Source organism: Pteropus vampyrus, unplaced genomic scaffold (assembly GCF_000151845.1).
Source record: "Pteropus vampyrus isolate Shadow unplaced genomic scaffold, Pvam_2.0 Scaffold164, whole genome shotgun sequence".
Taxonomy (NCBI): Eukaryota; Metazoa; Chordata; class Mammalia; order Chiroptera; family Pteropodidae; genus Pteropus; species Pteropus vampyrus.
The window spans coordinates 1,181,026-1,189,618 of record NW_011888945.1 but is presented as its reverse complement, the minus strand read 5'-3'; the positions used below and the strand labels follow the sequence as shown (position 1 = coordinate 1,189,618).

Genomic DNA, 8,593 nt, shown 5'->3' with positions numbered 1-8,593 from the left:
AAAAGGCCAATAAACATAGCTCGTTTGTGTGTGTGTTTATATTTGCATAAGGCTTTTCAGCAGTTCTTTTATGGACCTTATTCATTCGTTCATATTTATTCATTGATCCAGTCAGGTCATTTCCCTTCTGAAACCACTGAGTAGAGTCCCACGGCCCTGGAAATAAAGTCCAAGCGCCTCTCCATAGCCTGCAGGGCCCCCGCATCGCCCGGACCCTGTGTCCACTCTCTCTCTCCTTCCCTCTCCGCTCGCTGCCCCACCTGTGCCAGCTCTCTGCCTTCTCAGCCTGCCTGGAGCACCACCTGGAGTGCTGGTCTCCACTCCGGGGCCTGGAGGTTCCTCTCTTCCTCCGGCCTGTGCTCAGAGGCCGTCTCTGCCCACCCTTTCTAAAGAAGCAAATCCCCATCGCCATCACTCACTGCTGGGCCCTCTAATCTGGTTTTCTCTGTGGCATTTCGCACTCTCTGACGGTGTCTGGTTAAGGTATCTGCTTGCTGGGCCTCAGCAGGAGAAAGTGCACCTCCTGGAGTATCTTGAGGACACGAGCCAGCTGTCTTCGTGACACCAGCCCTGGTGTGGGGCTTCTCATCGCGTGTGTGCTGTCACCGTGTAAGGCTCTAGAATTGGCCTAAGTTTATAGCAGTGGCAAGGGAAGCTCAGGGAGGTCTAACAACATGTCCAAGGCCACACAGAGGATCGGCAGTGAGCTGCAATGCTGCCGCGGCTTGCACCGTGATGAGCTGCCATCTCCCCTCCTCGCTGCCCCTGGAAGCACCAACACGCTTTACACCTGAAAAAAATGACTTGCATTAGGAAAATTGAAGTTTTAAAAGTCTAATCTTTTCCAATCACCCCCCGCCTCCCCGCAAAAGACATTAGCTTGAGAGAATCTCACAGAGGCCTCATGTAACTTGATGGAAATAGGTAATGTGACAGGACAGGTTCCCTTGTCAAGAGAACGGACTAAGAGACTTCATTTGCTCTGAGTCCTGGGTGTAATGATCGGGCTACAGAATCCATTTCAGCCCGGGAGGGTGGGTGCTGATGAAGTTACGTGCCCGCCGCACCTTTTAAAATGAAATATTTAAACAAGGGGAGCCTCGTGTGGGTTGATGTATTAAGTTCTCCAGAGATGTAAATCACACGGTCTCTAAACGTCCTTTAACAAAGTCAATTACATTACATAAGCTTAGCAGAGACGTGGGTCCCTAATCCTCGGAATCACCCATTTCTCTCCAGTCCTTTTGCCAAGACAAAGACCTCAGTACAGAAGCAGAATATTCTTTAAAATCCCCTCAACGCGGTTCTATAAATTGGGTGGGGGGAAAAAAAAACATTAAGCAAAAACACATGCCTCGTGGTGGGTGTTGGTGCTGAGTGGCCCCTTGGCAAGTACACGCAGGAGAATCTCTTGCGTTCCTGAAATCGCCTCTATTAGATTATGTAGATATGATCTATGAAAACACTTCCAAACTTAATCTGCCCAGACTTCAGAGAGCGCATAAGCAAATGCTTGGATTTGCATTAGGTTCTTGACTTTGAAATCCATTACTGTAAGTTACTGCTGACTTTGAGGGCCAGCCTTTACCATAGGACGGGGCGGGGGGCACACTCGTGTTTATAGGTGGAGGGACCTTTCCTAAGCCCGTTCCGATCTCTTTTGAAGGTCAATCCCATCTCTTTCATTAGAGAATCAGTACCAGCCAGTGAGCAAGGGGAGCCTGGGTCATGATTCACTTCGACTAAATAGCTCCTTGGGATAATTTTGGCAACTGTGAGAATGTTTGTTTTTATTATGTTTTTGTTTTCCTTTGCTTGTCAAAAAAATCAAAATTTGTTGCATTTTTTTGGCCACTCCCTCTTTCTGAACTGCTCTGCCTGCAATTTCTGGCACACATTTATTTTATTTTATTTAATTAATTAATTAATTAATTAATTTAGCAAGACAACCCTTGGTTAACCTCACAGATTGCAAGGACTTTGTCAGCTTACAATCCCTTTTTTTAAAAAAAATTTTTTATGTCTACAGCACCTGATCTTCCTAGGTGGTCTCCCATCCAAGTACTAACCAGGCCAGACCCTGCTTAGCTTCCAAGATCACACGGGATCGGGCTTGTTCAGGGTAGCATGGCTGTAGACAGCACACATATATTTTAAAGAAGTCAAATGTAGAGTAAAAAATCAAGAACAAAATGTGTGATAGCTTGCTAAAGATACAGAACTCTCTCTCTCTCTCAATCTCTCTCTCTCTGTCTCTCATGCACAAACTCTGTTCGTGTTCTACTTTGCTTTATTTAACTATCAGATACTTTAAACAAGATGAATTCTCTATACCAGGGGTCAGCAAACTGTTTCTGTAAAAGGCCAGACAGTAAATATTTTAGACTTTGCTAACAGTTTGGTCTTTGTCACATCTATTCAATTTTGCCTTTGTGCTGTGCAGGCAGCCATGGACGAGATGAAAATGAGTGGGCGTGGCTGTGTGCCGATCGAATTTTATTTTATGAACATTGCAATTTGAATTTCATATAATTTTCAGGTATCACAAAGTATTATTATTTAATTAATTTAATTAAATTTGATTTTTTCAACCATTTAAAAATGTAAAGGTCGTTCTTAGCTCTCGCCCATACAGAAGTGGGCCGTGGGTGGGCTGGACTTGGCCTTTGAGTCACAGTTTGCCCTTCTCTGCTCTATATGGTATCTGAAGATATTGTCTTTCTTTAAAAACTTAAGGTCAACAGGGAGCTCTCAAGCAATCCTGTTTAAAAATAAAAATAGAGGAGAATTTTTGCAAGTAAAGACTGAGTATTAGGAAACTATTTTGTCTCGTGTGTGAACCGATTAGTTCATTACCTGTTTACCCAGCACCTGCTCCGTGTCTGGTGCTGTCTTTGGAGAATACCATGATGCTACAGAATTACCGGGGATCTTAATAACTGTCGAAGGCAGGGAGGCGCATGTGAAACATGTGGTCATTCTGAAGACATTTTGTAACTGATGCTAGTGATAGTGATGTGACCGTGTCTTTGGTCGTTGTTGTTAATTTAACCACTTTCCTTTCCATATTCTGGACACTAGAAAGGGAAGTGGAAATCACCCCTGAGAAGCTCAGGCCTCTGTTAGTTTTGGATCTGGGCACAGACTCGGCCATTCCCAGTTCACGCTGGCAAAGTGTCATCTCTAAGGCCGGCATGCTCGCTTCTGGCAAATAACTTGGTTGACCTGGCAGAGTAAATTCACTTTGTGGACATGTGTCAGTGACCCTTTAAAAAGAAAATGCTAGTTATACCAGTAACTACCATCACCCAAGACAGGCTATTCCTGGAACTAAACCTTAGACAAAACCCCATGAAGGTCCCGTTACATCAAATTCCAAAGACAAGACACCATCTCATGTGGACCTATATGGGCTGCGTTAAGTGTGCCTATCTGTGACTTTTGGGCCATTCAGCATGCAAATCTTTGTGTTCATGAGATGTTCCTATCCTTCGACTGTGATTAAACTCCTAAGTATCTTTTCTACCTAGAAAACTTTAATTGACAGTAATATATACATTTATTTTATGCAATATTATTTAAAATATAAAATTTGTGAAGGCTACACAAATTTCTAATAATAACCTAATATGGCAAATTATCATATACCCATATTTTAGTTCCTAGTAACTTTTTCTTTTTTGGTAATAGGAAGAGGTTTTCAAAAAAAAAAATTTATTGATAAAATCAGAACCCCAAACAACCTTACTTACTGAATTTTTCCAACCATAAGGACAAAAAGGACAAAAGGAAATCTTTATCAATATCAGCAGTGACTTTCCCTGACGAGTGAGATTGTGCACTTTGTGTTGAGTGAGGTGTGTCCCTTTGGGAAAATGGGACATAAGAACAAAGCGTTCCTTGGTGCCTGTGCTTTCCTGCGGTGAAGTGGTTCCGGTTAGCCCAGAACAGTGCCTGGCTGACGTGCAGAAGGCACTCAGTTATTTTAAGCCAGTGAGTAAATGACCGACCCCATGAACCAGGACTTGGAGAATTCCATCATGGCAGCATGGTGGTTAGACCACCCAGCCCTGGAGCTGGCATTTCATTACTTGGGTATCTTAGGAAATTCAAGGAACTTTCCCATGGTTCAATTTGTAAGCACATTCATAAATGGGGACAGTTTTTAATTCATCAATGGAAATAGCACATCCTTTCCGGGCCTCTAAGGGTTAATGAGGTGATGCCAGTGATGTATCCAGCCTGGGTCTGCACCTCGTGAGCTCCCAATAAATGTCGCTTTCAAGTCCATATGTCATTATGAAAGACATCTGCCTAAAAATCAGTTAGAAAATGTGGTTGACCGGAATGGTTTCTTCATAATTGTGTCGAATTATTTATATTTTGTACTTTAACATTTCAACAGTTATAGGTTCTTTGGTGTTACCTACCATTCAGTATTTTTTAAAAAATAATTAAATTAAATGTGATTTTAAAAATTTCTGCTTACATTTAAAAATTCTACAATATATACACTGGTTTCCATTTGGTCTGTTTCTGAGTTTTAAATGGGGGGTGTGTGTGTGTGTGTGTGTGTGTGTGTGTGTGTGTGTATCTGTGTGTGGTGTTTCCTTTAAGGCCCAAGATTTTCTTTTATATCTAACGCGGTCAGTTTGTGAGGCAGAAAAACAGGATTTAAAATCCTATTAATGAAGTAGTTAGATGCTTTCAGATATTTCAGCAGCGTGCATAGCAAATGCCGCATATGTTACATATTTTATCATTCATTTCTGGTGACTTGTCAACACCGAGGCCTTGTACCTTCCACCCGAGCGCCTGAAGTGGGGACAATGGTGGCCGCCCCCAGATCCAGTCCATCCCAGCCAGTTTGGTAATGGGCTTAAGGTAGTGTGGGTCAGTGAAACCGGAAGGCCATGCCCAGGCCTTTTGGGAGATAAGGCTCCTTGTCCTTAGAGAGTCCGGGAAGCCAGTTTCTCGTTTGTCCTCTGTGAATGAGCTGGCAAGCTGCCCCCACGGCTGCTGGGGCCGTCTTGCCGCAATGGATAGCGAAGCGCGTGGAGAAAGGCAGGGTCGAGAAAGCATAAGAGAAAAGGAGCTGGAGCTCGGTGACCAAAAAGGTCCCTTCTCGGTTAAGCCCGGTGCAGGCCTGTTTCTGTTCCTAGCAGCCCAAAGCGCCCTCACTGGTTTGCTCAGCCTTGGCACATCACCTATGTCGCAGGGGACCATTACGACACAGCGAGGTCCAGTGTGGGCCTCAGAGCTCAGGGGCTTCTCGTCCCACTTGAAATTCTCCTTGGTCCCTTGACCCATGAGGGAACAACTGTGCTTGATTTTCCTTTCAAAAGGTCTACAGAAGGTTGCCTGGGCTCCTCGTAAAATTCAACCAGAAACATTCGCTGTGTCCTGGGTAATCTATTGCTATCTTTTGCGTAGACATTAAATCTGATCGACGGGCTCATCATACAATTATGATGATAGTTTCATTCGGATTCCTTTGATTGCCGCTGAGCCAAACTGAAATTTAATAGAAGCAAATACTGTACAAAATTTTCAAATCAGATTTAGTTGTTTTAAAATATGGTGTTAAAATGTCCCTGGCATTTATTGACCTCCTTCGTGGGTGTGTGTATATTTGAAAAATAATTTTTGGAGAGAGAGAGAGAGAGAAGGGGAGATTGAGAAATGGGAAGGGGAGAGAAGGAGAAAGTGGGGGTGCAGGGGGAAGATGAGAGATGACCAGTATCCAAGGTTATCCCAGAAAAAGCAAGTCTCCCTCCGGCCAACCACTACAAGCCTCTCAGATTCTGATCTCTTTTAACACCTCAGTGACTGTCCCACTTAATGAATTAGAAAGTTCTTTATAGAGAGACACCCTTTTTGAGTGCATCAGAAGGTCACTGTTATACTGAGTCTTAAGTCTGACTTTTAAAGATTCCTGCCGTTACGTGAGTTGGAACAGACCTTTATAGATGACTCTGCTTCGAGAGAGCCAGCACAAGAAGCAGAACCACAGCGAAACATGGCATCTTACATTCTCCCTTGAATTTTTCCTTAAGCGTGAGGGGGTGAGCGTTTCCTTCCTAGGCAAGAGTCCTCATGGGCGTTTGCCTCTCGAAGCCCTCATCTTAGCATTCGAAGCCCTACCAACCTGAACCGACCTGTCTTTCCAATTTTATTTCCATCTCTACTCTCTGAACTCCCCAATTGGGATGATCCTGTCCCATCCGTACCCTGGCTCATTCTCCTGGTTGCCAAGCCTTCATCTGTCCACAAGGTGCTCACCTTTTGAAAAGGTGCCACTGAGGGCATATGGCTTCACCTTTATAGGGTCTCTCACGCGTCTGTCATTAGTCCATTGGGATGCGTCTTTTTTCTCCCTTTGACACGTGTACAGGACGTGTGGTCAACCAGGGCAGGCGGCTCGTCCAAAGCAAAGAGCCGAGGCCCCAGAAGGGACGGAACTTGCGACTGCTTCCAGCTTTGCCACGTCTGGCCGGTGTGACCCCGGACCAGTCATTATCATAGACATCTGCTGACACCTCCTTAGGGAAAGCACCCCTGTTTTTCTGGGGCACAGTCCCTTGCTCCACCATGTGGCTGCCAAAGTCCATGCTGTGAACTGCCCTTAGATCTAAAGTGCCAGCCAGAGGGTCCCCCACTTTGCAAAACTGTTCAAGTTCTGAGTCTACATGGAAAGAATCACAAAGACGCCAGCAATCTAAACAACTAACGTAATAACAATAGCTCTAATCTTGAACTTGTGTCTGTTGAAAAATATTGAAAGAATCCAACTGACCTTCTCTCCAGTAGCTCTCGCGGACCCTTTCTCTCCTCCCTAACCGTACCGTCCCCGCACTTCCTGAGAACGTGTGTTCTGTCCAGTTAGCTCTGCGAGAGAGGACGCAGACACCTGTCTCCCTGGCCACAGGCTTGTTTGCCTGTCTCTCCCTCCGCTCCCTCTCCACTCTCCTGAGGCCGTCTCATCTGCTGCTCAGCATCTCTCGGGCCTTCTCGGTCCGCTCCCTGATTCTCCACCACTGGAGTCTGGAACTTGTCTTCTAGAAACAGACACGGTGGAGAGTAGGACAGGGGGGTCTGTTAAGTGGGAGGAGCGGTCCCCCTCCTTACTGGCCACGGGGTGCGCACGAGTGACCTCTGCTGTGCACATCACGTGTAATGAGCTGTGGTGCCTACTATGTAGTAGACACCCGCTAACTATTAACATCTCTCCCACAGCCCCTCCCACATCAGCATGGCATCCAAAATGGGAGAAGCAGAGACCTTAAAGAGATGGCAGGGAGGAGCCAGTAGGTAAGAGATGGCTGACTTCTTGAGGTTGGAACTCAGAGCTCGGCCGCCAACCCACCCTCCCGGCCTAGAAGGGCACATGGGCATGTATCTCGGAGCGACCAGACTGTTTTCGTTCATGTCAGGCGTGCCACGCTTCCTTTTCATTGGCTCATGTGAATGATGCTTCAGCCATGAGTCTCCCCCTCCTTCTGCACGGCAAATGTTGAGAGAGAAAGTCCCCTCTACTGTGGGGTGTGGGTGCTGCTGGATTCAGGGGCTGCCGATGTCTGGGACGTGGAAAGGCGTCAGTGAGTGTGAGGTTCGGAGTTGGGTGAATTGGCCTCCTTACCTGAAGAGACGCGGGCCCTTGGCGGCAGGAGCCCTGAGTCCAGATGCAGACTCCTCTCACCTGCATGAAATCCCGCATCTCATGTGTTGAAAGTGACAAGGGAGGAAGGCCTGTGGCTTCTGGGACGTTGCCCACTCGAGCGACAATCTCACAGTTGTTCCCACTAGCCCAGCACCTGATTTCCAAAATACTCCTTGAATGCCTGGCTGGACGCTTAATTCATTTCTTGAAAACCATACTATGGCCTAACAGGGATTTTAAAAACACCACCTTCATGGCTGGAATGGTCAGATGTGATTTCCACATCAGTTAAACTGGAAGTAGAAACCAGGTTATGTGTATCCTCCCCCCCCCAACCCCCGTGGTTACCGGGGTTCACTTTCCCCTCCCCCCGGATATGACAGCAGTAATCCATTCCCTGTCGGACCAGACAACTAGGAAACGCCATTCATAATCGTCCCCTCTATTGATCCGGCCAGTGGGTATTGGCAGCTTAAAAAGATTATGTTTTAATTGGGGACCAGATAGATGGCGTTTTAAGGTTTTGAGTTTCAGTTCGTGCCGGCAATGGATTATTTGAGAGGTCGCTCAACACCAGGAGGACAAAGATTAATGTGTTGTCCTTTTCTTTGGGGGACCCTGGGTGCAGATGTAGCTCGGGCTAAAGTGACTGAAAATCTTTTGCTATCACAGGGCTGAAAAGGTTGACTGTGAATTCATTAGTGTTATCTTTGTTTAGGGTATAAAATCTACGCATTAAATGGCTTAAATGGAACAGACATTTTCTCCAGGCTATGCAAGCCTCAAGTGGCTAGAGAAGAGGTGGGGGTCTCCAGGCTGGGTCGGGGTGCCCCCACGGATGAGGCTTCGAGCCCGGCTTCTCAGAGGCTGCCGTTCCCAAGTTTTCGTGGTGGGAAGAACAGTGGTTAGCTGGGGGCAAGATGAATGGGAGGG

General features: G+C 46.1%; 1 pseudogene; it reads right to left on the bottom strand.

Moving 5' to 3' along the window:
• Positions 1-2,020: 2,020 nt before the first annotated feature.
• On the bottom strand, positions 2,021-2,139 carry LOC111745764 (annotated as a pseudogene).
• Between the last annotated feature and the right edge of the window lie 6,454 nt (positions 2,140-8,593).